We start from the raw sequence: 27834 nt of genomic DNA on the forward strand, positions 1-27834 counted from the left end.
TGTCTCCTTCAGCTTCCTCACCCACAAATATGCAAGAGCAGTTCAACTTCAGCTTGACCAACATGATGATATTCCTCAGCTTTCAGACTGGAGATTGCATACTTGTAGGACAAATACTGCAGTTGTTCAAGCACCTAAACACATTTCTTTGTGCAAATTGGTGTGCATCTGTGCACACAGGCATTCACACACACAGTGTTTCCAAGGAGAGAGTATATTAAGGTCAAGGGAGTTGGATTTTCCTTGCTCTCAAGTTTTATGGTACCTGGTATTGTTAGCTCTGTCTTTTTCAGCTGGTTGTGTTTGTTTGTTTGTGTGTTTGCTTGCTTGCTTGCTTGCTTGTTTCTACTGAGATCATATGTTTACATGACAGTCTCAGGTCTGATTAAAAAAAAAGGGAATAATGTATATTGTGTTACTTTGCAGATGTATAAAAATGCTGAAATTGTGTCTCAACAAAGAGAAGCCTATCAAAAGAGCTCATATTTACTTGTGTGTGTTTTTTCAACTTGCTTGTTTTGAAATATGCCACAAGTCTTGCATTTGCAGTGTGTTATGTTTGGAAAACAAAGGTAAGCATTGCATATTGATATCTCTCCAGCCTGTCTTGTCATGCTAACATTTGTGCAAAAAAGCTTGTCCTACAGAACCCACTCAGTGTAGGACATGACAGGTTACCTAACTGTAAGAAATAACTGCAGAAATAACTTTTTAAAATAACTTTTTAGCCAAAAAACACAAAAGCCTCCTAGTGGAGATATGTGGATTTTCAACCAGCCTTCTCTTATACAAGAAAAGGCTCTCTCTTGCCATGCCATTAAGAGGGGACACAGTTGCTCTCATGTCACTAAGAAAACTATCTTGCTCACAGAGTTTCAGCACAAGACTCATTGAGCACAAATCTGGAGCTCTCCAGATGTTTTTGAAGTTGTCACCAAATTCAAAACAAGGGAGAAAACACAGAAGAAGTAATTTTGGGGAACTGCTGTCAGACTAAAAGAGAAAGGAAATTATTAATAGTTAGCTGATTAAACAGATGGATATGAAGGAGTTAAAATGTGTTCTTTTAGCTTTCTCACATATTCCATAACAAAATTTCTTAAACATTAAATAGAAAAGAGACAAAACATATCGGGAAATGGGAATTGATGTTTAATCCATTGTCACAATATCATCTTTGAAAGTAAAACAATTTTTTTTTTTTCCTGGTGGAAATAGTCCAAAAAGAGAAAGGACAGAAAGTACATTATCAGCCACTCTGTCCCTGATCATTAGCTATAATTACAGGCAAAGGAGGGAGATACACTTGCAATGAATTGCATTGTGGTAAGTAGAGTTTTAATAATTGCTTCCTTAAATTGAGTTTTTATAATTGATTTCTCCTATAAGATCAGATATTGTAGGATCTTTAAAACTGCCAGATTTTAAACAATGTCTATTACAGTTTTTACTGAGCAAAAGCTGATGAATGGAAAATTAACTGTTTTCTCCTCCAGAGTCCTTGGCATTCTCTTGTTTGTGTATTAATGCCTTGGACAGCTGGATCCAGTTGTGTTAAATTCTAAAAGAACATTTCTGCATAGATCTATTGAATGGACAGCAACAACAACTCATTCCCAAAGGTCAAATGTTTAACAGATTATTCTTCTCATTTGGAAAGGAAGATGTAAGAAAAATTCCCTAATCTTTGGCCCTGGATTTTAGGAAATAGATACCTGTGTTATTTGCCATATCTTTAGAAAGATAAAAACACATTAAGGACAATTCTGGTTTTCAGATTTTTCATTGTCTCTACCTGGGACTATAAGCTTTCTTTTCCATGCGAGATGATATACACTTCTGGTAAATTGCTGATTTTCTGCTTGGGGCTCTTGTTAAATTAATGCTTCCATTCAAGAAATAGCAACTAAAGTGTCAACCCACAGGCACTTATAGCTATTTGATTTTCTATTTGTATTTCTTGCTTCAGATGTGTCATAGGGTGAGCTGGTGGGACCTATTATGTGTGTAGACCTTGCTAACATGTGCTGGGGAATTCTAGGTCTTCTGTTGTGCTAGCAAGTGTCCTAGAAGGAACACAGAAGATTTGATCTGTCTGTGTTTAGAGTGGAAAACACCTTGTTTCCTTTGTCTAAGGTAGATTCTTGCAGAAAAAAAACCTTTTGCCTATGTGCATTAGTTTAGGCTATTAACATAATTAGACAAAATGTACTCATGTCTCCCTAAAAACTGGGACTGTGACACACCATCCTCTCTGTTAAAACCCTGTACAGCTTTTGCTGGGGTCCTCTTTGCTCCATTGATCAGGAATCTCCTATCAGTTGTTTGGCCATTCCTTCCTACAGACCCATTTGCGTGCAGTAATTACTTCAAACCAAGGAAAAAGCACCTCCTTTGAATGGCCTAATATGGGAAAAGATGTGAAAGTGATTTGCTTCTCACTGCTGACTGTGACTTCAGCTCTTGCCTCCCAGAGTGCAAGCATCTGGCAGAGTTAACCTGTCACAGTATCCCTCAAAAGAAATGAAGGCATTTTGAATTTACAATCTTGAGGCAGGCCATGGCTTCATTCTGTCTAGGGCCTGAACTCATCTGAGCTTTTCTGCTCTCTCTGAAGATGGATGGATTTAATCAGCAGACAGTGATTGTAGTGTGAAATCAATCCTTCTGGACTAAGCAGTGAAATTTGGCATTTGATACAGACACAGTGGAGAAAAAAAAAAACATTTCTGAAATACAAAAGTGAATACTGAAATGCCAGCCAAAACATTAGACCTTCCTAAGCCCTCCTCAGACCCACTGAAAGGTAGAGTTTAACTAAGTGCCATAGGGCACCCACATAGATGACAGAAAATATCCTTGTATTGCATTATAAAATGGGCCTTCAGGTCTAAGCAATTGTTTATGGTTTGCCAGGGGTAAGCAAGTGAAAGACAGAAGTGTTAGACAGGAGAAGACTGGGCTGAGAACACAATGGAAAAGGAATTCCCTGCAACCCTTCAGGTGTGTATTCTGGTATATTTTGCCTGCTGGTTATGCCATCACAGTTGGTCCTTTGTTCCTCTTGAAATTACATTCTTCCCATCCACAGCAGTACCTCTGGATGCAACCCTGCAATAGCCCCACCTTGCTCTGTACATGTGTGGGAAATCCCATGTATTAAATGGTTAAAATCTGGTCATCTTATACTGTGTATATCACTTTACATCATATGCTACTGTAAAAAAAGCTGCAGGTTACAGTGCAAAATAGGGTTTCTGCTATTTTCCATGTGAGGAAACTTTTAGTACATTAAGTACATTTAATAGTATCAAAATTTCTTAATGCTTACAAGCGTTTAATACAGAAAAATTAATGCTAACAAGCTCCCCAAGGTGAAATGTATCGTATCTTATCTTCAGCTGAAGAGATTCCTAAATTTCATCACACTGCTAGAGAGCTTTAATTCCCTATTGATTTCACCTTTAGTTCTGCAAGGCAGTGCTCAAAGCTGGGCAGTTTATTTTACTAAATCTGTCTGAGCATTGAAATAACTTCATGACAGTTTTCACAAAGTTGTAGAAATCAGGGATGGAAAAGGTTAGCCTGAAATCAGCATTCATAAAGAGTGTTTGAAAAACAGGGATGTTGCCTTTTCATCTTCTGAATTTTCATGGACAGAAAAAGTTTCCTCTTTCAAACAGGACATTTTTTTGAACAAGCCTGAAGAATGAAAGATCAAGACCTAACCTGGTCAGTAAAGTGTTCTTTGCATTATTCAAAGAGAAATTAAGGCAAAAAATCTCTTGGGCAACTTCAGAAGCTGAATTTTCCATCCATTTTTTGGAAAGGGCAAAATTTCTGAAGAGGCCTTTTCTATGTGAAAATTTTCATATAGCTCCAGCCTAAAGCCACAGAGTATTTAATTGCTGTTCTGTGACTGGATTGTTATTTAATGAATGGATCTGATCCTTAACTCAACTAGTACAAGCTTAAAGTTTGCTTTGCTCTGTGTCATGGTTTAAGCCCAGCCAGCAACCGAGGACCACAGAGCTGTTTGCTCTGTCCTCCTCCCCCTGCACTGGGACACGGGAGAAAATTAAAAGATAAAAGTGGAAAAACTTTTGTATTGAGATAAAGACATTTTAGTGGGTACAGCAAAAGCCATGCATGCAAGCAAAGACAAGGAATGCATTTACTGCTTTCATGGACAGGGAAGCCATGTGTTTTCAGCACAAATGAACACACAGACCCATACCAGCTACTTTGAAGAGCATTAATGCTATCCCAGCCAAAACTTCACACCCTTACAGATTCTTTCCTGAAGAAAGTTCAATTTACCTCGCCTCCTGGTGCCTCCCAACCAACATGAGCCAAGGGAAACACTTGAGACCTGACTCTGGCCTAGTTTACTTTATTTTTACACTGAAATAAATTCCTGGTTTTCAATAAGCTACATGACAGCTGGAACCAAACTTTGATTCTGCATCTTTCCCCAGGGAGGCTGAAGTTTCTCTGAAAGAGTCCCAAAAATCAAGATGTCAAGTTTACCAGAGATGCCATGAAAGCTGAGCGCGTGCTTCAGATCATGTAAGACACATTATTTGATTTAAACAATTTAAATGTTCTCTCAGCAAAAACCAATACATTCTCAAACCTTGAGCTACATTCCAAGGTGGGAAAGTGAGAATGAAGAAACAAATTTCCTTTGACAATAATTTGCTAAGTACCAAGGAACATTTCTAGCACTGTGTCATCAAACACGTATTTGTGTATGCACGTAAGTGAGTATTTCCTTAGGTAGTTTGCATCCTGTTTTACATTAATGGCTTGTTCATGGCAAGAATAATTAATTATGAAAATATGGCCATTTTCCTTATAAAATTAAAAATATATTCATTTTTAACAAACAAGGCTGATGAGGCACTTGTAGACCTGAATAGGAGCTTTTTGTGGTCGATTTAGATTCCTAGACTACATTATTAATAATGCAGAATGATTCCAAGTGTCAGTGATGTTTATACCAAGATAAGATTTGAAACAAAATTTAAAAAAAAAAAAAACAAAAGGACATTGAATTTACTTATAAATTGCTTACAAATCTGCTGCATTTGGAAAAGTTCTTCAGATGAGGTTTTAGAGTGACAGAGTGATCCTGTACTCAGTTTCCATGGAAAATGCAATATGTATTCCTGTTCTTTGAGGAAAAATCAAACATATCTTCATATAGACATCTTAACACTTTATCAACTTTTATCTCTTTATTTCAGTCTTTACCAGAACTCTTTCGTTACTAGAAGACTTCTTCCATTGTATGGTGAGCCCAGCAATCATTTCATCTTGTATAACATTGTGCAGCATATCTCAAGATAGGTAGTTCTGTAAATGAATGGATACTATAAAAAATAGCAACAGGTTTACAGAAAATGCTGATATAGTTTGAACCTTCTGAATATTTTTCTGCAGAGATATATCTTCACTATGATACAGACAATACACAGTTGTATGCACTTTGTCCCCTTTTTTCCCTCAGGGGAAAAAACTCTTCATGCAAAGTCCTGTACTGTAATCCATAAAATATGTCCGTTGTCTACAGGCAGAATTCATGTATAATTTCCATGCTACCTTCTACATCAGTAGAGGGGCTTTAGTGTCACTGAATTTGGTAGTGGATAGCAATGCCTGCTTTTGATTTAGGGTCACTCTTAAACCCCCTCCCTGCTGCATCCTGCTTGTTATTTTTCTGTAATTATAAACACAGATTTTAGGGAGCATCTGGTCCTCAGCATCCCTTAAGAAAATCCTGCTCTCAATGATGTTGAGTGGGTTGAAATTTTTACTGCAATTCATGTGCATCACAATCAATTTCTTCTTTAAACCTCAGCCTTGGAGGCTGGGCTAGTCACAAAGGGATGGAATTCAGGTTGAGTTTGTGTCTTTTCTTGGAGGAGCTATAACATCTGTGTGCATTCAAGTAGCTGCCTGTAATTAGGCAGGGGCAGAGGGAAAGACTGTGGGGGATAAAGCACACCTTTCCCCACCAGACTGGAAATCTACCTGGATTATCCATTTCCTCATTTAGAAATGAGAACATTCTTCCATTCCGTAGAAGCCTAATGGGTGCTAAACCTGCTGTGTCATGCAGCCTACTGTGATGCAAAGTGCCTGTGTCCTGCATGTATGTGTCTTTTTTAACAAAAAACGTCATAATTTCTGTCTTCACTGAATTTGTGCTTTGCCTACCTTTAGAAAACCTCATCCACTTGTTCTTTCTTTCAGGTGGCCTACAGGCAACATTCACTATAAAGTCACATTTACATATCTTCTCTTTAATCCTATCCCATAAGTTCTCTGTTGGCTCCTCATCCATCTCCAGGCAGAACTCCAGGCTCTCCAGCTGATTCCTCACCTCTCACACCAAGCTCACATGACACATCTCACTTCTCACTCCTCATCTCACACATCACAACTCACACCCAGCTCTTCTTTCTCTCTCCATGTTCCTTATCAAGCTTCCACCCTGTGGGACAGTGGGTGGCCAGGTTCTTCCACATGCCAGCACAGTCACCAGTGTACCCACGGTACTGAGCAGCTGTAAGGCATGTGATATCATGGCCCCACTCACAATCAGGGTAATTTAACACTGCCTAAAGCAGGATTATTTAATTGACTCTCATGTGACCAAAGCTTGGAGCAACTTCAGATTACACCATCAAGAATGTCATCTTCCAGGTCAATTTTAAAAATTAACTGCAAGCAGAAAGAGTCATATATTGTTCATGCTGAGCACTTTGTAATAACATGCTACAAATCTGTTCATTAGTGCAACATCCCTGCCTGGAAAGGGACACAGATGGCCCACCCTGAGAAGCAAGATTGGGTACAGCTTTCTGCATCTCACAAAACATGTCAGGATTTGAACAAAGAGCAATTATTTTGGGCTCTGTTTGCAATCCCTACCGTTTTCTAGGAGCAATGCTAATCCCTGGTTGTTATCTACATTCCATTGCTACCTTACTTAAGCAGCTGGCTTGAGATGTTACTCAATGGTTTGAGTAATTTTGGTTATCTAAAGAGAAAACAATATTGGTATAATTTCACCCTCTGTGAGACAAAACATAAAGAATCATAATTTTCTCAGAGTGTGGAAACATCTTTCAAACCCTTCAAACCACTGTCCCACCAGGCAATGCTAAATTTTCCATGAAATACTGCTGCAGAAGTTGTCTTTATTCACTGCTCTACATCAACAAAATAAACTCCAAACCCAGCATTCCATGAAACACAAGTAAACCCAAAGAAAGCATAATGAGAACTGAAAATCCACTAAAAATTAAACAACATTAATTGTCACTATTTGTTTCACCCACAGAAAAAAATATAATTCCATGTTGCTTTCAGCAAGGATCATTAACAGGACTGATTGAGACAAAGTGAAGAAAGGATTGTCATATATGGCATTTGAGAAATTACCTTCCCTCTTTGTAAATACATATTTGATAGAAGTACTTATAGAGAATGGGATTAATATTAAAATTACAATTACATCCTGATACACCCTTTTATAAGAGTCTGCATTGATCAGGTGCTAGGTGCTGTTTGATGGATTTTGTTTATGGCTCTGAGTTTCACTGAAATATATTCTTGTCCTTGATTGTGAGATGATTCTTCTTTGGAGTGCTCTTTGGAGGAAGCAGTCAGCAGTGCGTGCACTGACAGTCCTTGAAGTCCATGGGCAACCTCACCTGTTCATCCGCACCCTGAGTTCTGCATGGACACACTGGCTTCATGCTGGACCTGCCTCATCACCACAAATTTATTTCCTAGTTTGGATTCTGTTTCCTTTACATAAGCTTAAAAAAGAAAACAACAACCAAAGAAAACAGAAAGAACTTTAGGAAAAAACAGAGCAGTCTTAGGTTTTCAAAATCATGGTTAAAAGTTGCTAGGCAAAATTCAGACAAACAGATACAACTCACATATTCCTCTTTGTATTTTTACAGAGAAGGGAATACCATGTGTATTTTTAGGGTAAGTTGTATCAAAATCATCACTTTTGGGCAGTTTTCCTTCAGTAAACAGATTGTAATATGATGTACCCATCTTATGGTTTTTAGATCGCCTATAAATGTCTGTCAGATTAAAGACAGCAAAGCTCAAACATGTCAAACAACATTAAGAGAACAGAATCAGAAAGCTGTCTCCAAGATTCTTCATTGTTCTTTTGACAATGCATATAATAACACGAGAAAGCAACCCTTTGAAGTAGTTTTAAAAAGTAAACTGCTGTTAATAAAGTTGGTTTGTTCAGCACACCACAATGAAAACCACTGTCACCATGAGCTGTCTGCTGGGGCATTTGTCTCAGACTATTTGTTTTTATTCTCTGCAATGACAGAGTAGCCTGCTGTGGGAAGAACAGAGCCAAAAGCACTGTTCATACATAGGATTTGCCAGTGAGGATGCACTGTGAGTGGGAAGCTCACAAGAGTCTGACTGCTGTCTGTGAGACGACCTACTTCTGGGACCTAATCCTCAGCAGTCTCTGCTGGATTCTGGGCTGGTTCAGCCTTTATCTTCAACTGGTGAATGTGGGTGCTCAGCTGTGCCTCAGAATAGGGCCCCTCAGCTTGGTTTAATCCTTAAAAGCATAATTCAATGCATGTAATTCCATTCTCTCTATATGACTAAGGCAACTGTAATAATGGCAGATAGAGATTCCCATGTCATGTTTTCTTCCTTAAATACCTTGCAGTGATCACCATGGAAAGATCTGCTGGTAGGGTCTCTACCATTTAATATCAATTTAAGAGCATTGATATACTCCATAAAGACAGATTCAATTAATCCCACAGCTCAGAATGCAAATCCATTTGAGCAAGCTTGCACTTGGAATTTATCCCCCTACATACAAGAGAACATTGTTTCAGTTACACAGAAGGTACAAGCAGGTAATACAGAAGGAATATTGCTATGCATTCTTCATAATCTTCAGACCTTTCACCTCCTTGCATGTGACAAAGTGCCTTTTGTTGCTTTCTCTGTACCTGTTACTTGCATTAATGAGGTCCCCTTGATAGATGTCACTTCACCTCTTTTGAAACCCAGCTCTGGATAGTGTAAGGCTGAGCAAATTGTAATAGCCTGTAATGATGATAAATGATATTTACTGGCCATTCCAAATTCTCTGTTAAACTTTACTAAATTCCTGCACCCTCTCTCCCACCCTGCCCCCAGTCACTAGCTAAGTCTTTTGGGGTTTTAATTATCAGAACATTGGTGCTGGGTTGTCTCCATTGAGTAAAATTTTATAGGGATACCTGCTGTGAGGACAAAAAGGAGGATTTTTCTTCTCTAAATTCATATCTTGTGCTTGGGTCTGAGTAGGGTTCACTGGGTGATGCACTGTTCAAGGGAAGGGAACAGGACATGTTTTTTTCTGTGCACATCTCCGCTAATCTGGGAAGAGATTTAACTAAAACAACCTACCCAGCATCACCCTGGCTATTGCATGGCCATCCCCTTCCATCAAAATGACACAGGTGGATGAAATATAAGAGCCCAAAGCTTTCACCTCTTCCCTGGTCCCATGCAGGTTTCTGCCTCTATGCAAGAGAAAAGATTACACGTAAGATGTAAACCAAAGTTTTGTTCTCTCGTCATTAGACAGTGCACTGTGACCAAGAGGTATTTCAAGGTACTGCAACCTCCATGGAAACAGCATCACAAAAAATATTTTTAGCTCTTAATTACAGTAGCAGAAAAGAAGATGGAAAATAAAAAAGTAAAAAGGTGAAAAGATCCATAATGCAAAAAAGTAGTCAAAAGGATTTTGACCTTTCCTCATTTTCTTTTTCCTTTTTCTTTACATGTGGAGAGATTTTGTACAGTTCACTCTTATCTCACTTTGATTAATTCACTTCACTGGCATCCTTTAAGGCAGCATCAAAGATCACTCCAGTTCTCTTTTAAATGGAAAGCAAACAAGGGGTGGTCTGGAACATCACACAAGTGGCTGTTGTCTGAAGCTAGTGGCACCACAAATTTTCATAGCCTCATAGGATGGATATCCTGAGTCACAGTGGACCTGCAAGGATCATCAAGGCTATCTCCTGACTCTGAACATGACAACCCAAAAAAATCACACCTTGTGTCCAAGAGTATTTGGAAATTCTGGAAATATTATTATGTTTCTGGGAGTTCAATGACAATACACTATTATTTGCTTCATTATTTTCAAGATGTAAGAAAAATGTTTGGATAGCATTCACATAATTTAAAAGTATGCAGTAATCTAAATGGCTTGGCTCCAATAGCATGTAATTTTCACTGAAAAGTATTACATTAGCATTGCATTGTGGTAGTCTCCAAATTAAGAGAAAACAAGCAAGATTATTTGTTTCTACTTTAATTCCTGGTCCACGTTTTTCATTCTGCAGCTTTGTTGATCAATTAGTAGAGAGAAACCAACAATTAACCTTGAAGATTATGCATATATATACAAGGTTTGAAAGATTTTTATTCATTCTCAAAAGCAGTTCAGAATTAAAGGAGGTATTTTATTTTGTCATTCTTGCATACCCACAAATGATCGGGTTCTTTACCACATGACTACCTCTTAAAATGTCTTCCAGATATTAAAAATTATTTTACAAAACACCCATTTATCAAAACACCCATTTTTTGCTTTAAATTTAATTAGACATGAGATTCAGAGGAAGTTACACATTGTTCCTTGCAGGTATTGAGTCAGGATTTGGACTATAAGATTGTGCTGCCTATCCTCAAGCTCTGTCCAGAAGCTCTCACAGCTCCAGCTCTTCCTGGTCCCTATACACAAACTGTGAACCCTTTCTAAATTCTTGGTTTTTGCTTCCACCACAGACACTACCCACTGCTTTAGCTCTTGCACAGATATTTGATTACCTCAACTGACTCCCTACAGGCATAATTTGTGAAAGAAAGCTAAATATAAGTAAGCCCTCTGGAGAATTTGAAGCTAGCCAGTATTCAGAAAAGGAATTTGGGATCACATCAGAAAATATATCATGGACCAAACAGCTTTCTGGAATTGTGTTAGGGAAAAGAGGCACATTGATATTAAAAAAAAAATGTGGAACAAAACCAATATTCAGAGAAAACAGCCACAGCTCTTTGCCTCTGGTGTTCCTCATCCATATAATGTGTCCAACTAATGTTTATGACTTTGGACTAAAGAGCAGTTAAATGCAATTTATTTGTTGCTCCAAGGACATTTAGAGCATGATGAGGCTCAATTTGTCTGGTCTCTGGCTACAATTCTTCACTCACACTGACACCATTAGTTTATTATGGCCCAAGATATTTACTGCTTGCTCCATATTTCCAGTTAAGATGCATTTATGGCCATTGTATTACAGTTTTCTGGGACTGATATTCATAACTTAGATAATTTCCAGAATGTGCTCTAAACACATTACAACATTGACTTGAAGAGCTTGCATAGTGCATGTGCTGTGCCTAATTTTTTCTATCACATGTAAATAACAGTCACATTCCTGAAATCAATTTGAATTCAAACATGCACAGTGCCTTTTCTATTCAGTCCAATTTCTCACTCCCCTTTATCTTCCATTGTAGGCACGGCAGTGGAAAATATGAATAACACCTTTGTTTGTTGGCTGATACAGAATGGAGGCATATTTCCCTGCAGAAGATTTATGATCCATAAGCCCATTACATTTGGATTGCAGCTAGAAGATTAGTTGGAGATTTGTCTCATTCAGAAAGCATCGACAATGGTGATTCATCTCAATAATTTCACTGAAGGATCTCAGCAATGTTTTGAGCCACAAGCAGGTGCTCAATTGCCATTCATTAAGAAAGTCATATGAATGAAGACATTGCAATAAAAATGTAAGCATTCTTATTTATTTTGGGTGAGAGAAAAATGTGCATGCGAGAGGCATTGCTTTGTTTACTTGTGGAGTTAGAACTTTGCTGGGAAAGAAACCTTTAAGGCTGCAAAAATCTGTTAATTTATCACATATCAGACCTTCTTGTTTCTGTGCTTATAATGGGAAATGAATTAATCTTCTACATTCTGACTCATTAAAAACCCTGAGAGGACTTGAATATGACCTTTAATATATGGGAATGTCTAAATTCAGTAGGCTTTGTCTCAAACTGTCAAAAGGGGAGCCTACACTTGAGTTAATAACTATATTTAATCTCCTCAATATGTGACCTGAGACACAGAACTTGTATAATTTCAGCACAAAATTATGGAGTTCCTTCTTCTTCCCCCAGCTTTCAATGGAATATCCCTGTGGTCAACTAAAGTGAGGTGTTCTGGCTGTGTCCCCTCCCAAATCCTCAGCCATCTCAGCCTACTCACTGGTGGGATGCTGTGAGAGGCAGAAAAGACCTTGATGCTGTGTAAATGCTGCTCAGAAATAATGAAAGCATCACTGTGCTATCAACACTGTTTCCAGCACCAATCCAAAACAGCCCCAGAGTAGCTACTGTGAAGAAAACCAACAACCAAGACCAGCACCACCAGCAGACACAGGAGTGATGACATTGGATCTGCTCTTACGTCTTACACAGAGCTGGGCACCATGATGATTCATGGCCATAATATATTACTTGAATTCTCTGGAATGTGCATTCTGAGGAAAGGATTTTCAGTTTAGTTCTGTGTGTCTTTATGCCTCACCCATCTTTTAATTTGTTATGCATTTTCTTTGTGAAAGTCGGCGTAGGTATTCCCTGCTAAAGTATAACATTGGGTATTTCACAGAAGGCTCCTTCTTTGGAAATTTATTTAACTTTCCCTGGAAATTAAGTATCTGACAATTGCATCACTCATTTATCAACACAACAATTCCTTTAAAAACCACTTTATGTAGTTTACTCACAAAGTTTGTTCCACAGACTTTCTTCCTCACTTATTTTCCCCAAATTGTCCAGCCGTGCAGTTAATTACCCTCTCCTGAGAACAGACCTCACATTACCTATAATGCCTAGAATCTTATTTTTGATCCTCTGAGCAGCTCTTAGACACCTCTCTTCTGGGCATCCTCAGGACCCAGGATTGTGTGCCTGGTCCTTGTGACCACAAACTCTTCCATGGCTCACAGCTCTCCAGCGGTATGTGAATATGTAGGATCTTCTGCTCTGGGTTCCCTTCACAGGAATATTTGGATGCAGGATGCTTTTGTAGCTGAGTTTTAAGAGGTTTTCACAACAAAAGACAATATATGCCTTCATATAAGTAAATTGCCTTCAATTATCTTTTGCTCACCACATGTGAACTCAGTGTCAAACTCAGCAGAATTACAAAGCCAGAAGAAGTCAGGAGGGAAGAGAAAACATGCAGCCATTTATTTGTTCTTCCTGCTACACTCAATGCTTTGTCTCTCACAGCTTGGCCCAGTGGACAGACCAATTAGAATTTCTGGACTTTGGGTTAACAAGATGTCTGCTAAACATCTCAAGTCATAGGATGTGCAGAACCACCTGAGGAAGGAACAGCATGACCACTCAGATCCAAAATGTAAATGAAATTATTAAAGGGACCGAAGAGAGATCCCAGAGCCATCATATATGTTGTAAGGCTTCAGATACATTGCACCATTTCTTCTCTGGCTTAAACGGTGGAACAGATGGCTTGTTGGCAGCCTAATGACAACTCTCCATGCTTCCAGCAGCTCTGCCCAGAAAGAGCTGAATAATACCCTCTTTGACTCTGAAGAGAGCACTTAAAAGTACGTGCATGTATCTAAGTCTAACTCATATTCCTATGATTGTTGGTTGTCCTGCTTGTTTGCCATGCATTGTGCTGTAATTAGCACTGGAGAATAGAGCTCTAAAGAGTTCTATAAATCTTGCTGAAGTGAGTCATTTCCCTTGTGTAAATGTCACCTTTTGGAAAGAAAACTGCAAAGTCTTCTGGCAGTACATCTTTACAGTATTAAGACAATAAATTATTTGTCATAAAACAAGCACTCTTCCATGTAATGAAAGTCAATAGTGATTTTATTGACCGTAGGGAATAACAAAGTCAACTGGAACTGAGAACCTTCTAAATGTCATGGTTGGTTGTTTATCTTCAGGCAGATTATTTTAATCTTCATGAGAACTAATGGGAGGCTACATAACTTCATAGTAGCAGCAGAGGTTTAACCATACTCTCAATTTTCTGCTTTCAAAACAACATGCCAGCTATGAGGAGTGGATCTGCAAAGCTGAGAGCTCAAGTTGGTTTCCAAAAACAGTTCAAAAGCTTTGATGTTTTACATGAAAAATGTTTTTTTGTCACTCATGTCTCTTGTGTATATTTAACAGCACTGTTTTGGGTGCAAAGACCAAGCATAATGTCTTCAGCTGTTAGTAATCTCTGTGACTCAGTAGAGAAATGTGCATGTGGCCACAGAAGGAAGGACAACCATTCCTTATAGCACAAAGTTTCATGGGCACATACTGCTATGGGCAGGAAAATATGCATTTCACAGACGTACAGCTACCAATTCAAATTTTTCTCAGAGGTCTGTTCTCTACAATAAACTCGTGTATCCACTGGAATTAAGCCAGGAATCCCTGAGCAAAGCCATGCCCTGACACTGGGAGCACAAACAGTTTTGATGGAACACTTGCAGCAGTGCACTGGGTCCAGTGACCTCCCAGAAGCCACTGCCTTCAACTGGGTTAGGGATGCTTAACTACTGGCAGGGCAGGTCCCTTGTCATTAGACTGTCACACTCACCACTGCCAAGGCCAGAAAAATTAACAACTCCTGGTCAGTACCCAGGACAATTTGCAGGATCTCACAGTTCATGGCATAATACAGCATTTTGGAGATTTCTGCAGGAATTTACAGCATTCTCCCCATTCAGAGGCAAAAGATGTGTCTAAATGGAAGTCAGAAATATGACAGAAGGAAACGCAGATTTATTTCAATCAAAGGAGAAGTTTAGATTAACAAAGTTGTGAGGGATAGTTTCCCTTGGCCAATTTAATCCCTCAGAGGGATTAGCAAAACAGTTAAAAAGGGACACTGAGGAGGGAAAACATGTGACTGTGCACAGGGTGAGCTCTGCAGCAGGAGAGAATGGGCAAGACAAGAAATTGGATCAGGATTCTGCAGGAATGGGGTCAAAAAATGGAAATTGAAAATTACTATTTTATACCTATGCAGATTTGTAAATAAGGATGAAAATAAGAGCACTTTTTTTTTTTTTAAATTCTCAATCCTACACATGCACTTTTTAAGACACCAGGCACAAAATACAGAGTGTACTGCTCTCTGAAATGCTTTGAATATAAGCATAAGATAAAGACCCTGTTGATGGAGATGTTACCACCTCTCTGGGCCACATCCCGCATCTGTGCCACTCTCTTGCAGAAGAGTGATTTCTTCCTGGCCCATCTGTTTCCTATGTTGCAGAGGCACCTGTTGGCTTCCCCGTGATGAGCATTGCTCTGGCTGTGTCGTGTCCTTTTGAAGTGGCAGATGCAGTTAACTTTCCTTTCTACCAGCATTCTCTTTGCCAGATGGAATAAAGCCTACTCCTCTGTGGTTTCCTTGTCCAAAATATGACCCAGATTGGAGTGTACAGTTGGTTTTTACCACTGTGAGTGTACACTGCTGGCTCGTGTTCCACTTGGTTTTCACTGGAACCCGAGTCTCTGCAGAACTGCTTCCCAGCTAGCTCCCAGCCTATCCTGGTTCTGTTCCAAATGGAGGCTGCATTTTTCTCTGCTGAATTTCATTAAGTTTATGCTGCCAATTCACATGCCTGGAATCTAAACAGCTGTGAAGTGAGGGTGTGAAGCCTTGATAGATTCCCCATCACATTTGCACTGATTCCAATCAAAACTCCTACCAAGCTGATTCCTATCTATCAGAAGAGGGGGTTTCAGCTGTTAATATTCTCCTAATATATAATCACATATGATTGTGCCATTGTGTTTTCAAAAGGCTGCAGGACAACAGGCTGGAGCCAGAAAATTGCTGATAGAGGTATGAGCCATAAAAATTGCAGTAAAAAGGATAAGACAGAAAAGCGATGAAGTAAAAACCTAAAGCAACAGCTCTGCCCAGTCTTTAAGAATAACAATGCAAAATCTTCACAGAGTAGTTCAAGCAAGACAGAGAGTGGAGAATTGTCTTTCAAGAGTCAGTGTTGGCCAAGAAATAACTCCCTCACATGCAGCAAGAGAGCAGGAAACCCACTTCAGTGCTGAGGGTACCCAGCAAGCCTGACAAAAGGCAAGAGGTGATTGTACATATGCCCCATTCAGCCCCTTGTCCATGCACTCTTGTCTATGTCCTTTCCTACTCCATTATTCTCAACCTGGTTTATACATCAGATGTCCTTCTCTGGATAAATCCATAAGCCTCTCCTTTGCACACTGCAATTGAGACTGTGAAATGTAGTCCTTCAAACACTTGGCATTTGAATTTTTCTCTTTTTTTGAGCTAGGAAAAATGTACATTTTTAAATAGGCCATTGAATTTCTTTACAACTCAGCTCATTTGACAGTCTTCTTATTTTTCTCTGTGTATTTCAATAGGAAAAGATGATTTCAGAATCAGCTGGCATATTTTATTTTCAAATATGAAAATGTGCCTTGTGGAATTGAATATGATTACAAATGGAGCACCTAAATATTTGATTGTGGAGACACCTCTCCCTTGACCCCCCTTTCTGCCTCCTCCATATCACTCCCGTTTTCTCCTGTTCCAGTTCATTAAAATTCATTTTTCATTCAGGAATTCCAGTATTTCACTACAAAACTTTTTATCTTTCTCTTTATTGTCATTTCCTTTGAAACTTCCTCCTCCTATGATATTACCAGTCTCCGGCTCAGCCACCTTCTCTCTGCTTCTTTCAGATTTCTCCATTTTCCTTATTCACATTCAAATGTTCACAATTTCTGATTGCCTTAATTAAATACCCTGCTTGAGCAGGGTATTTAAGTAGAGTCCAGATGCTTCTTGCTTTTTAAAGAAAATTTGCAACAGATCTGGTGGAACCTGTTTACAAATTAACTCCTATTCTTGCTTTTGCAACAATTATGTCTTGTTTACTTGCTTTAAAACATCCATATTGCACTGCTCTGAAAAGAACAATATGATCAAATGAGAACAGCTTGAGTTTACAGAGTCTTTTCCTACACGATATCATGCCATGAGCTGTCAGATAGAAAATCAAGGAAGAGTTTCAAGAAGTCAAATTTTGAAACTTTTAGTAGCATTCCTCACTTAAATCTAGACAGTCAGTTTCTCTGATGGTTTATTGCTGAAGGACATACATTATTTCAGTCAAATAATGGCTATAAACAAAGACGTCCAGGAATTCAGTAGACCTACTACTTTTGTCTCCATCTGTTGAACAATCTGCGCTCTGCCCATTGAAAATAAAACAAGAAATTGTGTGACGAGACAGGAAAACTGCTTAAGAAAAAAAGGAAGTATTTTTGTTTTCCCTCTGAAAGATTTCATTTAGAAATTTGACTGAACTGGTATTTATTATTAAAAATTAATACACACTTAGAAACAGATTTTTGATCAAGTAGAACATTCTGCATCAGCATGTATGTTATGGCATCTAGTTGAAAAGAAATGCATTTATAGGAAAATACTTGACTTTTCAATCTGAATACTGAACCAGCTATATTCACTGCTCTGCAGAATGGTGAACACTTAAGACATTTGCTATTTTTCAGCAGGAAGAGAAGACTATAACAGTGTTATCTGAAATGGTTGTCTTGATTTCACATTTTGTAAAGTTATGGGAATTTCCACATCAAATTGTCTCCTTCTCAAAATCACACGTATCTATCTTTGCATATGTTTCAGCTCATTTAACCGAGATCAGCTTTCTAACCTAAGATAAAAAATTCTTGCCAGAAAAGCTAATGATTCACCCTGCTGACAAATTCCATAGATTTTGGCCATAGATCCCTTTGCTCAGAGAGAGCTAAACCCATCCACAGCTATACAGAAAGAAATAAGAGAGTATGTGAAAAAGCTCCAATTGTTATATGCTAAATTCTATTTAAAGCTTTACTAAAATCAGTTCTCAATGCTATACACACTTCTGGATTAGCTCCTAACTAGTAATATTCACATTTTAGTATTTTAAATAATGAATTTATACTTGCTTACCAGGAGGGACAGTAGTTTTCCTTTTAAATTTAAAATAAATCAATATTTTAAGCTTTCTGAAAAATTTCTTGAAAATCCTTTAATTGCAGCCACATTCTTGACTTGCCACAATTCTGCAAGAGTGCTTACTTGAATGTTCACATTGTATTATCTATTAACTTAGCTCAAAATTCCCCCTTGATTTGTTGCTTTGGGCTCATATTAGGCAACTCAGATGGAGAACATCCTCATTGCTGTTGACAACATGCTCAGACTTGACAGACAATGCCTCTTTTTTTACCACAGAGAAGGATTTTACGCCTTAAAATTTTGGATACTGGCAAAAGCCGGATGACAAATGTCCAGTGGCTGGAGATCAGTTTACAATGGACTTCTGAGGGACTTGGGACACTGGTCTGATGTATCTGAAAAAAAAGACAGAGCAAACCAGACAGTAGAAGGTACTGCTGACCTTAGGGTGTCCTGCATAGCAAGGTGTGCCTTCACAGGATTCTCTGTCCCCGCAATGCAGGACCAGTAAAAACCAATGAGATAATTCCTATACAGAATTATTTCCAGTGCCAGCACAGCCCAGGTATGGACATGAGTGACTCTAGTCATGCCTACCTTTGTTACTGATTGGTGTAAAATTCTCTCTCTTGGCTCTGAGAGACAGTCAATAAAATAAAAGATCCCATTCCCGGTGAGGGATGGTCGAACCTCGCAGATGGGCTGCAGGTGTGAGTTAGTTGTGAGATTATAATGAACAAAGTTCTCCTGAGGAAAGTGATTTCATCACCACGTGCTGGTTCAGCAGCAGGACATTTCCTCTCTCCCTTGGCTGACAGATGCTATGTGGTTTATCACCCACCTAGGAACATCAAGTTCCCATTCCTGCAGGGATTGTCACAGAGTCTGGCTACGGTGTCTTCATTCCATCCCACCCTCCATTTCATCCCTCTTAGCATGTGCTTAAGGTGTAGGTTGAGTTGTGTGGGAACCTGCTATGACTTGGATTCCATGCATGCCAAGCATATTTCACCACAGAATTCCCATGCTGGGTTAACTTCTGATAGAATGTGACAATAATTTTAGCCTCAGGATTTTTCCCAGTTTTCTCTAATTTTAGCCCCATTCTTTTTTCTGACACATCCTTTCCCTGGGGCACATCAAGAGCCCTGCTCAGCTTAGTGTCACTGGCAAACATGTTGCTGGTGTGCTCCATCCCACTCTGTCATCAATGAAGATACTGAACAAGAATGGTTCCAGAACAGGTCCCTGAAGGACACTGATCTCCACAGAGCTTCTAACTGCATCTTTTTGGATGCTACCATCCAGCTAATTCCTTGTTTATTGATTAGTCCATCCATCAAGTCCATATGTCCTCAAATTAGCAAGAAGGATATTACACAGGATCATGTCAGAGGCCTTACAGAAGCCAAGGCTGATGACATCAGGTGCTCTTCCCTCATCCTCCAAAACAGTCATACAAGGCCATTGCGTTGTTCAGGCACAATTTGAGCTTTGTGCAGGCCTGTTGGCTCTCTAATGCCAATCCCTATCATAAATATGCCCCGAGAAAGCTTTCAGGAAGATCTTTTCTGTGATCTTACACGGGACAGAGTGAGACTGACTGAGGATGTTTTCAGCAAGAAGACAAGTCTAGCAATAAGAAAAGAAAATGAACAGCAGCTACCATATCAGTGACAGAGGGTACAAGAAAGAGGTGAACAATTCACATGGAAACCCCCCAACAATGCAAATACCCAACCACTCCCTCCACCTTGCTATACCAACCAATTGCAAGAGAGTTGTTGAGCAAATCCCTTCATTCTGTAAATGGAAATATTACAGGAGCAAGGAAGGATAGGAAGTGTCCCTCCATCCTTTCTCATTGAACTGTTTCATAAAAGTCCTGTTTCTATATACATTTAAACAGGCTGGTTGCTTTTCAGAGGTTGAAAACATTCTCTAATCAGGCAGAAATCTGACTGAGATTAAATACTCGCCCGATTCTGTAGGCCTGGCAGAGTTCAGTTTGTCAAACTGCTAGAGAAAGCATTTCAGAGATAAAATCATGACCTTTGTGTGCAATGAAAATCAGAGATATTGGCTTAATTGAAAGACATTTCAAACCTCTTGCATTTGAAAGGCTTTAAATATTTAAAGTATCTTCCAATTACTTCATCTTCTTTGTCTACATTATGGATTCTCAGCTGCTGGGCTCCACATGGGGCCCTTTATCTCAAATTGAAAGTCACAGCTTCTGATTTAAACTTTGATAAGTAGCTATCACTACAGCTTATGCTGTATGTAAAGCAAGTCTGCCTATGGCCTATTTGATAGAGAAAACAAGAAGCAAGATTTCTCTGGACACCAGCAAAAATGACAACTAAACTGAAAAACTACTGAGAGTTGAGTTGAAACCATAAAAAAAAGTGGAAGATCCCACTTCTTTCACCAAGCCAGTCTCATAATTTTTTTTTTTTTCCCATCTTGTGACTGGGTTCTGTGTCTGCATGGCAATAGGAGTTCAGAATTCCTTCTCCCCAGGAATAAAAATTTTACTTGATTTGCACATGGGCAAGTGCCATGGGTAAATCTGATAGTAAAGCAGTGTGGGTGGAAGGGACTGAAAGAAGAAAACTGAATGCAGGGAAGAATAAGAGTACATAGGAAAAATCTTTATCTGCATTCTGCTTGACATACATGTTAGGCAATCAGTGAGGCAGTGGCATGATCCTAGTTGCCTCCCAAGGACACAGAATTTGTCTGTTATGATGAGGAACTGGAGCTTATTTACCTTTGATGAAGATTTGGAAGAAATCCCCCAACTGGGAGCTTACCTGGACACCACAGGATGTCTTGGTTTTTCCTCAGAAGCAGCTGGTCAAGTCTCAAAAAGAGCCATACCAAAATCCTGAGCCTGAGTTGTGCTGTCAGCCCCTGCCAAGGCGTGTTTACATATAGAAGATGAATTTTCACCAGTCCCCTGAAGTTGTGCCCAGCACACATTCTCAGAATGGTCCAAACTTTACCAGCCCAGCCAGAGCTTTTGCCTGACCTTCCTTCCCCAGAACAAACATCAACAATGAGCTGCTTTCCTCAGGCTAGGTGGAGGAGTGGGCTGGTCTTGGTGCATTGCACACCTCAGGCTCACAGGGTAAGAGGAAAGAACAGCGTTTTCTCCTGAGGGAAACACTTGGCTTGGCTGCTCCTGCTGCTATCACTGTGCACTGTGAATATCACCACCTGCTACTCCGACAGTGTCCAACAGCTATAGCTACAAATGTTATTATTGGCTATAAAATTATCCAGCCCATTTTTCAATGTGTCTGCAGTGTTTGACTCTCTGAACTGCTGTGGTAATGAATTCCATAGACTGACTTCACACCACATGAAGAAGTACGTCCTGTAATTTTTTTAAATGCACTGGCCATTAGCTTAATCCAGTGACCCCTTTATTCTCTTATAATGTGAGATAGCAGTTTTAACTATATCCTTCATAATTAAATATGTTAGTTAAATCTCCTCTACCTCACTTGCTGTCACTACTAGATATTCACTTTTTTAGGAAAAGAGTTTTCAAGAAAGGAAAAGTGACGGAGAGGAGCAGCTCTGCCAACTGCTACATGCCACCTAAAATGCAAGATATACATAATGCTAGGAACCTTGGCTTCTCCCTGAGACTTCTGAACCCACGCAAGGACCACACAGTCAGAGGAGATGGGAAGCTGAAATTTAAGACAGATTTTGACTTTGCTATATTTAACAGCACAGCTTCTGCTAGCCAGGAGATGTCAGAAGCCCAGTTTCCTCACTCACTCCTTGGCTCCTGGGCAGGAGTGCAGTGTAACTCCAGCACTGCAGGGAGCAGTGATGCTGGTGAATATGTCACACTTTCCAAAGTAGGATGGGAAACCCACCAACTCTGAATGTTGCTACAGTGACACCTGTCAACATCAACTCTTCCCGGTGAATTCCTCAGCAAAACCATCTGGATGTAAGGCCACCAGCCAGGGCTGGTAGTCATGGGATTGCTTGGACTGACACCTGAAGTAATTCTGCTTTTTTTATTGTGATTTTAAAACACATCTATAAGCCTGACAGTTGGTATCTGTCTCCAGTGGTCTCCAATCAAGTTAGATCAGTGCAAATTCAAAGGAGACCCTGTGTTTGAGGAGCCCAAGGATGGTAGAAGGTGTGTCTCACTGAGGAGTCCTGTAGATTTTATCTGAGATGTCAGCTGGATGCAAGGCTGGCAGCTGGCACTGTTTGCTAGCAGAAGCTGCTGTTGGCTTGTCTGCCTACACACAGCTTGCTTACATGATACGGTGCTGGGGCTTGGGACCCTGTAAATTGACTTTGACAAGCCACAGACATTACAAGGAGTAGCCAAAAATGACAGGTTTTGACTTCTTTCCCACGAGTCCAAGCAATCTTGGGTTGGATGTGTTATGGCTTCTAGAGTAGCATCATTATCCAGTCTTCACAGCTCATTGCCTCCTGCTCAGTCTGCTGCAGTTGGCCTGTTTCAGAGCTACTGTGCTGAACAAAAAGGGGTTTATTTGGATGGAGCATGGAAAAGCAGAGTCCAGCTCCGACTGCCACTTCTGTAAACTTCCTGAGACAACTGCTCTGTCCCCACCACTTACAGAAAAATAGTTTATACGTGTTCTCCTTGCCCCCTTCCCTTTCTCCACAGCCTACTGGCTGCTGCTGGGGATATGAGTGTGGCCCTTTGTGCTTGGAGAGAAATGAATAGCAGCAATATACAAAGAAAAGAAAGAAAGAGAAAGAATGCATAAGAGTATAAAGGACTGGAGAGATATCACCACTGGTGGATCCTGCAATGGGTCTTGATTGTTGCAATTTCAGTGTCCATGCTTTGAAATAATGATCACAGTCTTGATCCATTGTGGGTGAGGGAAGCCCATGAAACACAAAATTCAGTGGGTAAATATATGGTTTAGGTTCAGCTGGAAACACCCAGGTGCCCCCCCTGAGGGGGTGAATTTTACACTGTGTGATGCAACACCGTGGATCATGCACAAACCCTTGGTGGAAGGCCCCAGAAATTAGTCTGGAGGCTCTTTGGGGTCCTTGATGGTTTATGATGCCTTCTAAGACATTACAGCAGTTTGGCCCCTGTGTAGCTGAGCCAGCTGTGTCTTATCAGAGGGAATTGGCATGAGAGAAGACATCACCCCACTTCTGCAGGATCTGCTTCTTATCAGCTTTTTCTCTTATAAGGCCAGAAAACATCTTGTTTAATACATCAGTCCCAGATTATCAGGGAAAAAATCAATTACAGGGCTCAGCTCATTTATCCAAACAAAAATCAGTTTGCTGTGGTCATCCTCTGGAGTGGGTGCACACACCCTGTCTAATATGGATCAGCAGATTTAGCACCACACACCAAAAGCTCTCCCTGTTCCCTTCATTTAGGGGGTGCAAACTTGGCCTCAGCAAAGAACCCATTGCTTTTGAAGATGGGCAATTTTTTGGGTCATTCATCATTGACTTTTCCATCTATCACACCATACATAAACACTTGTTTTCTCAGCCATGATCTCCCTTTCTCCCATTTTCTCCCTCTCCTTTGAGGCTGGATCCCTACCACAGAGGTTCTAAACATTGCCTGTTTTGCCTGGTGACAGTTCACCTCTCTGCTCCACTGTCCCCTCAGGAGAAGGTCGTGATAGGAAGAAAACACAGACAAGGCTCCTGTGTAATTGCATGACAAGGGAGTCTGCAAGCACACCTTCGCTTCCTTTGGGCTATCCCATCAGACTGGAACCAAAACATTTACCTGTTCTTCTTTCTCCAAAGGTGTGCATGGCTCAGGGTCCAAGAGATTTCTGTCCCCTCTGGGAGGATGATGTATCACAGTGGTTACAAAAAGGGCACAACATCTCCCACAGCACAGCTTTCACTCCTTCCTGCATGCAGGGCTGCTTCATGTGGTTTCTGTGCCTTCCCCAGGAACTTGTCAAAAACATGAGGATGATCTCCATGCAGGATGTTTGGGATTATCTGACTGTTCCTTGTCCTCCAGCCCAATGTACAGTCTCATATATCAAGATGTCATTGTCAGCAGTTTAATAAAGTTTTTCCCAAGGTCCCAGAGAGTCCAGAGGAGAAGAAGGGATTTTTCAGTCTCTCAAAGCTGTTACTGCACTCAATAGTACAGATAAAAATTTTGTGCAAGCAGTTCATCTCAGTAGACTGAGACCATCAGAGAATAGGATAAATCGCCCCCAAATACATCTTGACCTGAAGACTTTAAGAGTAGAAATACAATTGTTGCAATTGGCAAGACTGGATCAGAAATGCTCTCTTTAAACTTTCTCATTTTTAAAAATAAAATTTACTGGATTAAATATCTTTATAATTGATTCATAAGAGGATTTTGTGGTTTATTTGTTTTTCATAATAGGGTATCTCCAAGATTTGGGAACAAGGAATTGTAGCTGTTAAATAACCATACTATTTTTCTTATGAAAAGATGCTTTCAGGCTTTCTAATATGCAATTCTGTAAAACAATATGTCCCTCTACAATTTCATTTGTGAGGATAGTCTCAATAAATTCTCATTACTTGTGGGCCTCAGAGTTTCCAGGATTGGGCCATTAAAGACTAATTAGAACTAGCATCCAATAATGGCTTTGTATTTTAACCTAAAGCTTTGTTAGGGCCTACAACAAAATGGAACTTCAATTATATGCATAACTAATGAAGAGAACGTTGCTCTTTCTTATGTAAATATCACTCAGTCTGGAGGGACTGCTTGCAATATTGTCTGTTGATTAATTCATCAGGATTAAATCTAAGAAGGAATTTCTGGATTTATACTGCTCCCATGCACCCAAGCACACTTCAGAGGAGCAAGTCACGCATGTAATGGCTACTCAATTAATTAGTATGTTTTGAAAGCAAAAGATTCCCCTTGCACCCACCAGTGACAAGACATACTGCTTGTGATCAGCAGCCATCAACTGCTGCAAAAATTTAGCCTTAGGTTTTTATTTAGTCACACTCCAGGTATTTGCCAGAAAAACAGCTGCAATGCATTTATTGCCTTCACATGTGGCATCACTGCACCCATGTGCTGGCTCTGAGCTCCTCATTGAGGACAGTTTGAGACAAATAATATAATGAAGTGAAATTTATTTTTCCAAACAAATTAAAATCCCATCAACTATAAATTTAGGATGTCAAATGGGTTGGTCAACTATGCAACTGACTTAAAAATACTGAAAGTTTTAGAGGGGTAACCCAAAATGAAGCACTGACAGCCCCTGACAAAGTCATAGCTTTGTGGAAAGACAGGAATGCTGAGGGGTGCCAAGACTACTTGTGACAGATGCCATCCCCTCCCCACAGGATGGCTCTGATTTGTCACAGAGGGGTCAGAAGAGCAGCCCCATGCTGAACTGTGCCCTCTTGATGACAAGAGTCATGGTAGCCCATGTCACTATTCCTGAAGCAGGTTGCAGCATCAGGGATGCTGTGAATGGGTTAAAATAAGTAAACCATCCAAAAATCTAAGCCAGAGTGCCAATAGGTTTCACAAGGAGAACCAGTTGATGAAATAAACAAAAAGCAATTAAGAAAAGCAAATTGACATATTTGGGTTGGATCCACAGAAGAGCAGGGAGGGATATAACTTTGTATTTGGAGACTTTGTGCAACAGCTTGCCTGTTCCCCATTTGTTTAAAAGCAGAACAGCAGAGGTGTCATCTGTTGGTCAATAATCAGGGAAAAAAGCTACAGGGAAAAGAGTCTTAAGCACTGAGAGTTGTCTCTGTAAACACAATGTTTGTTTTGTATTTATGCTATGCTTCAGGGCTCCTGCTTATTTCTGCACAGTCCAGGAAGAATTTGCTGTGTGCATCCATCTTTGTCCTTTCCTCTGTGTATAACTTGGTTTCCATTTTCCTTCTTCCCTAGGACAACTGAGAATTTGCCAGAGTGAGCTAGGGTAAGATGCAGAGCACTGTACTGATGCTACTCACAGATAAATTCTTCATTGTCCCATAGTAGGTCTTGCTCAGGGTTAAGCAATCTGAATTGTTTGGAGACCAGACAGGAATTCTCCCCTAGACTAGACTGGATTCCCCAATATTTGCTGTTTCTTGAACCCACCCATATGTTTCTCCACATGAAACTCACACCACTTTGGGTTTCTTCTATTTCAAGGCAGTGCAGCTGAAGGAAGCCATTGTCATCTGAGACTCACTAAACCTTTATAGCTGTGTCAGATGGAGCCTGAAAGCTGAATGAAAAGGTGTAGAGGAGTGAGTAACCCAGCCTCAGTCTCTCTAGCACCACTGCAGTCCTGCATCACCACCAGCAGGATGTACTGTCTTCACAGAGTGACTCCAAATTGTTTGTAAAGGTCATTTCCCTCCTCACCTCTGGATAGAAAAGATTATACTGATATTAATGTGAAAATACTGAACAGTCACTCCCCCAGCTCTCATCAAATGACTTAAAGCTCATTAATTTACACAGCTAATTCAGCGAGTTCAAAGAAAAGAAGATTCCAGGAAGTATCACATTCTGTCATTAATATATTTAAGTGATATTAGCTTCTCCACTGATAAAGCTGGGATTGAATTTCCATGAAAAGTACTGTTTTGTTCCCTTCTGCTATATACCATCTGCATTTTACTGAGCTAATCTCACCTTAATCTTTTGTACAAAATGTTCTGTAACACCTCTACAGAGAAGTGCCCAATCTGGCTGGAAAAGGCAGACCACAGAAACTTCCTAGGAATTATTATTGTGTACATTATATGAGGGGAGGAGTTGTATCTTTTGTACTCATCTTTCTCAAGATTTTCCAAAGAAAGTCTTAATGTTGAGAGTTCTCTTTTTAAGATGCATGCTTAAAATAAGAGCTCAAACTGGCTTATGCCAAGCCATTTTATCAAGCCAGTTGTGATGAAAATAAAAGAGAAGGGATGATGCTGCTAGGGGGAGATCAACAGCAACCAGTCACTATTCCTTTGAGGAAAGTTACATTTTGTCCAAAAAGTGTTTTTGTTGAGTAGAGCAGCAAACAATATACAAGCATGCAAAACTGCATGCGTGGGACTTTTTAACCAGCACCTAATCCCATCTTTACAGCACTGTAAAGGAAGTGATCTGAATAATGAGTGGTGAGCAGTCTGATTGAGTACCATGAGACCAGACATATTTTGGATTTGAATGCTTGCTCCTGTATGACTGTGTACATGCTTAGGTCCCATAGATAGGGACACAAAATCTTGTTTTCATTCAGTTCAGCCAGTATCAGACGTTAATTGCATCCTTCCCTGAGCAGGAAAATTTGTCATGCTTGCAGTGGTTTATAGCACAAATTTGCCATTACTTAATCAAATCTGAGAGAATGATGCAGCATTTCTCCAGGCAATTCATTGCGATGCGCTCTGTCCTCCAGCAGTTTGCATACTTTCATAATCCAAGAGCTTCTGCATGTCTTTGCTATTCCCCAAATGGGATGGTAGTTTGCCTCTGAAGTCAGTCTGAGATTCTCACAGTCCCTGATGAGATTAGCTGTCTTTAACCCTGTGAAAAATAAGTTTATATGTCAGCAGTCATAGGTCAAGAATATACCAACCTTCAGAGGAAGCAGAATTGGTTTCCTCATCACAGGACAGTAGGTGGGAATAGAGGAAAGAAGTGAAGAGCACAAAGGAAGAGGTAGGACAGG

At 39.9% G+C, this 27834-nt stretch overlaps 2 long non-coding RNA genes across 2 annotated transcripts; one reads left to right on the forward strand and one right to left on the reverse strand.

Annotated features, from left to right (window-relative positions):
* The first annotated feature begins 648 nt into the window (after positions 1-648).
* LOC146767649 (uncharacterized) lies at positions 649-15604 on the forward strand. The gene is made up of 4 exons (XR_014954897.1): positions 649-3003; positions 4479-4569; positions 11599-11874; positions 12268-15604. It is a non-coding gene; the product is annotated as an uncharacterized LOC146767649 (long non-coding RNA).
* Positions 7192-27834, reverse strand: LOC110480909 (uncharacterized). Its single transcript, XR_002467169.3, has 3 exons — positions 20959-27834; positions 18134-18537; positions 7192-7832 (listed from the first exon to the last, which is right to left on the reverse strand). It is a non-coding gene; the product is annotated as an uncharacterized LOC110480909 (long non-coding RNA).

The sequence above is a fragment of the Lonchura striata genome, chromosome 4 (assembly GCF_050655825.1).
Source record: "Lonchura striata isolate lonStrDom1 chromosome 4, ASM5065582v1, whole genome shotgun sequence".
Lineage (NCBI taxonomy): Eukaryota > Metazoa > Chordata > Aves > Passeriformes > Estrildidae > Lonchura > Lonchura striata.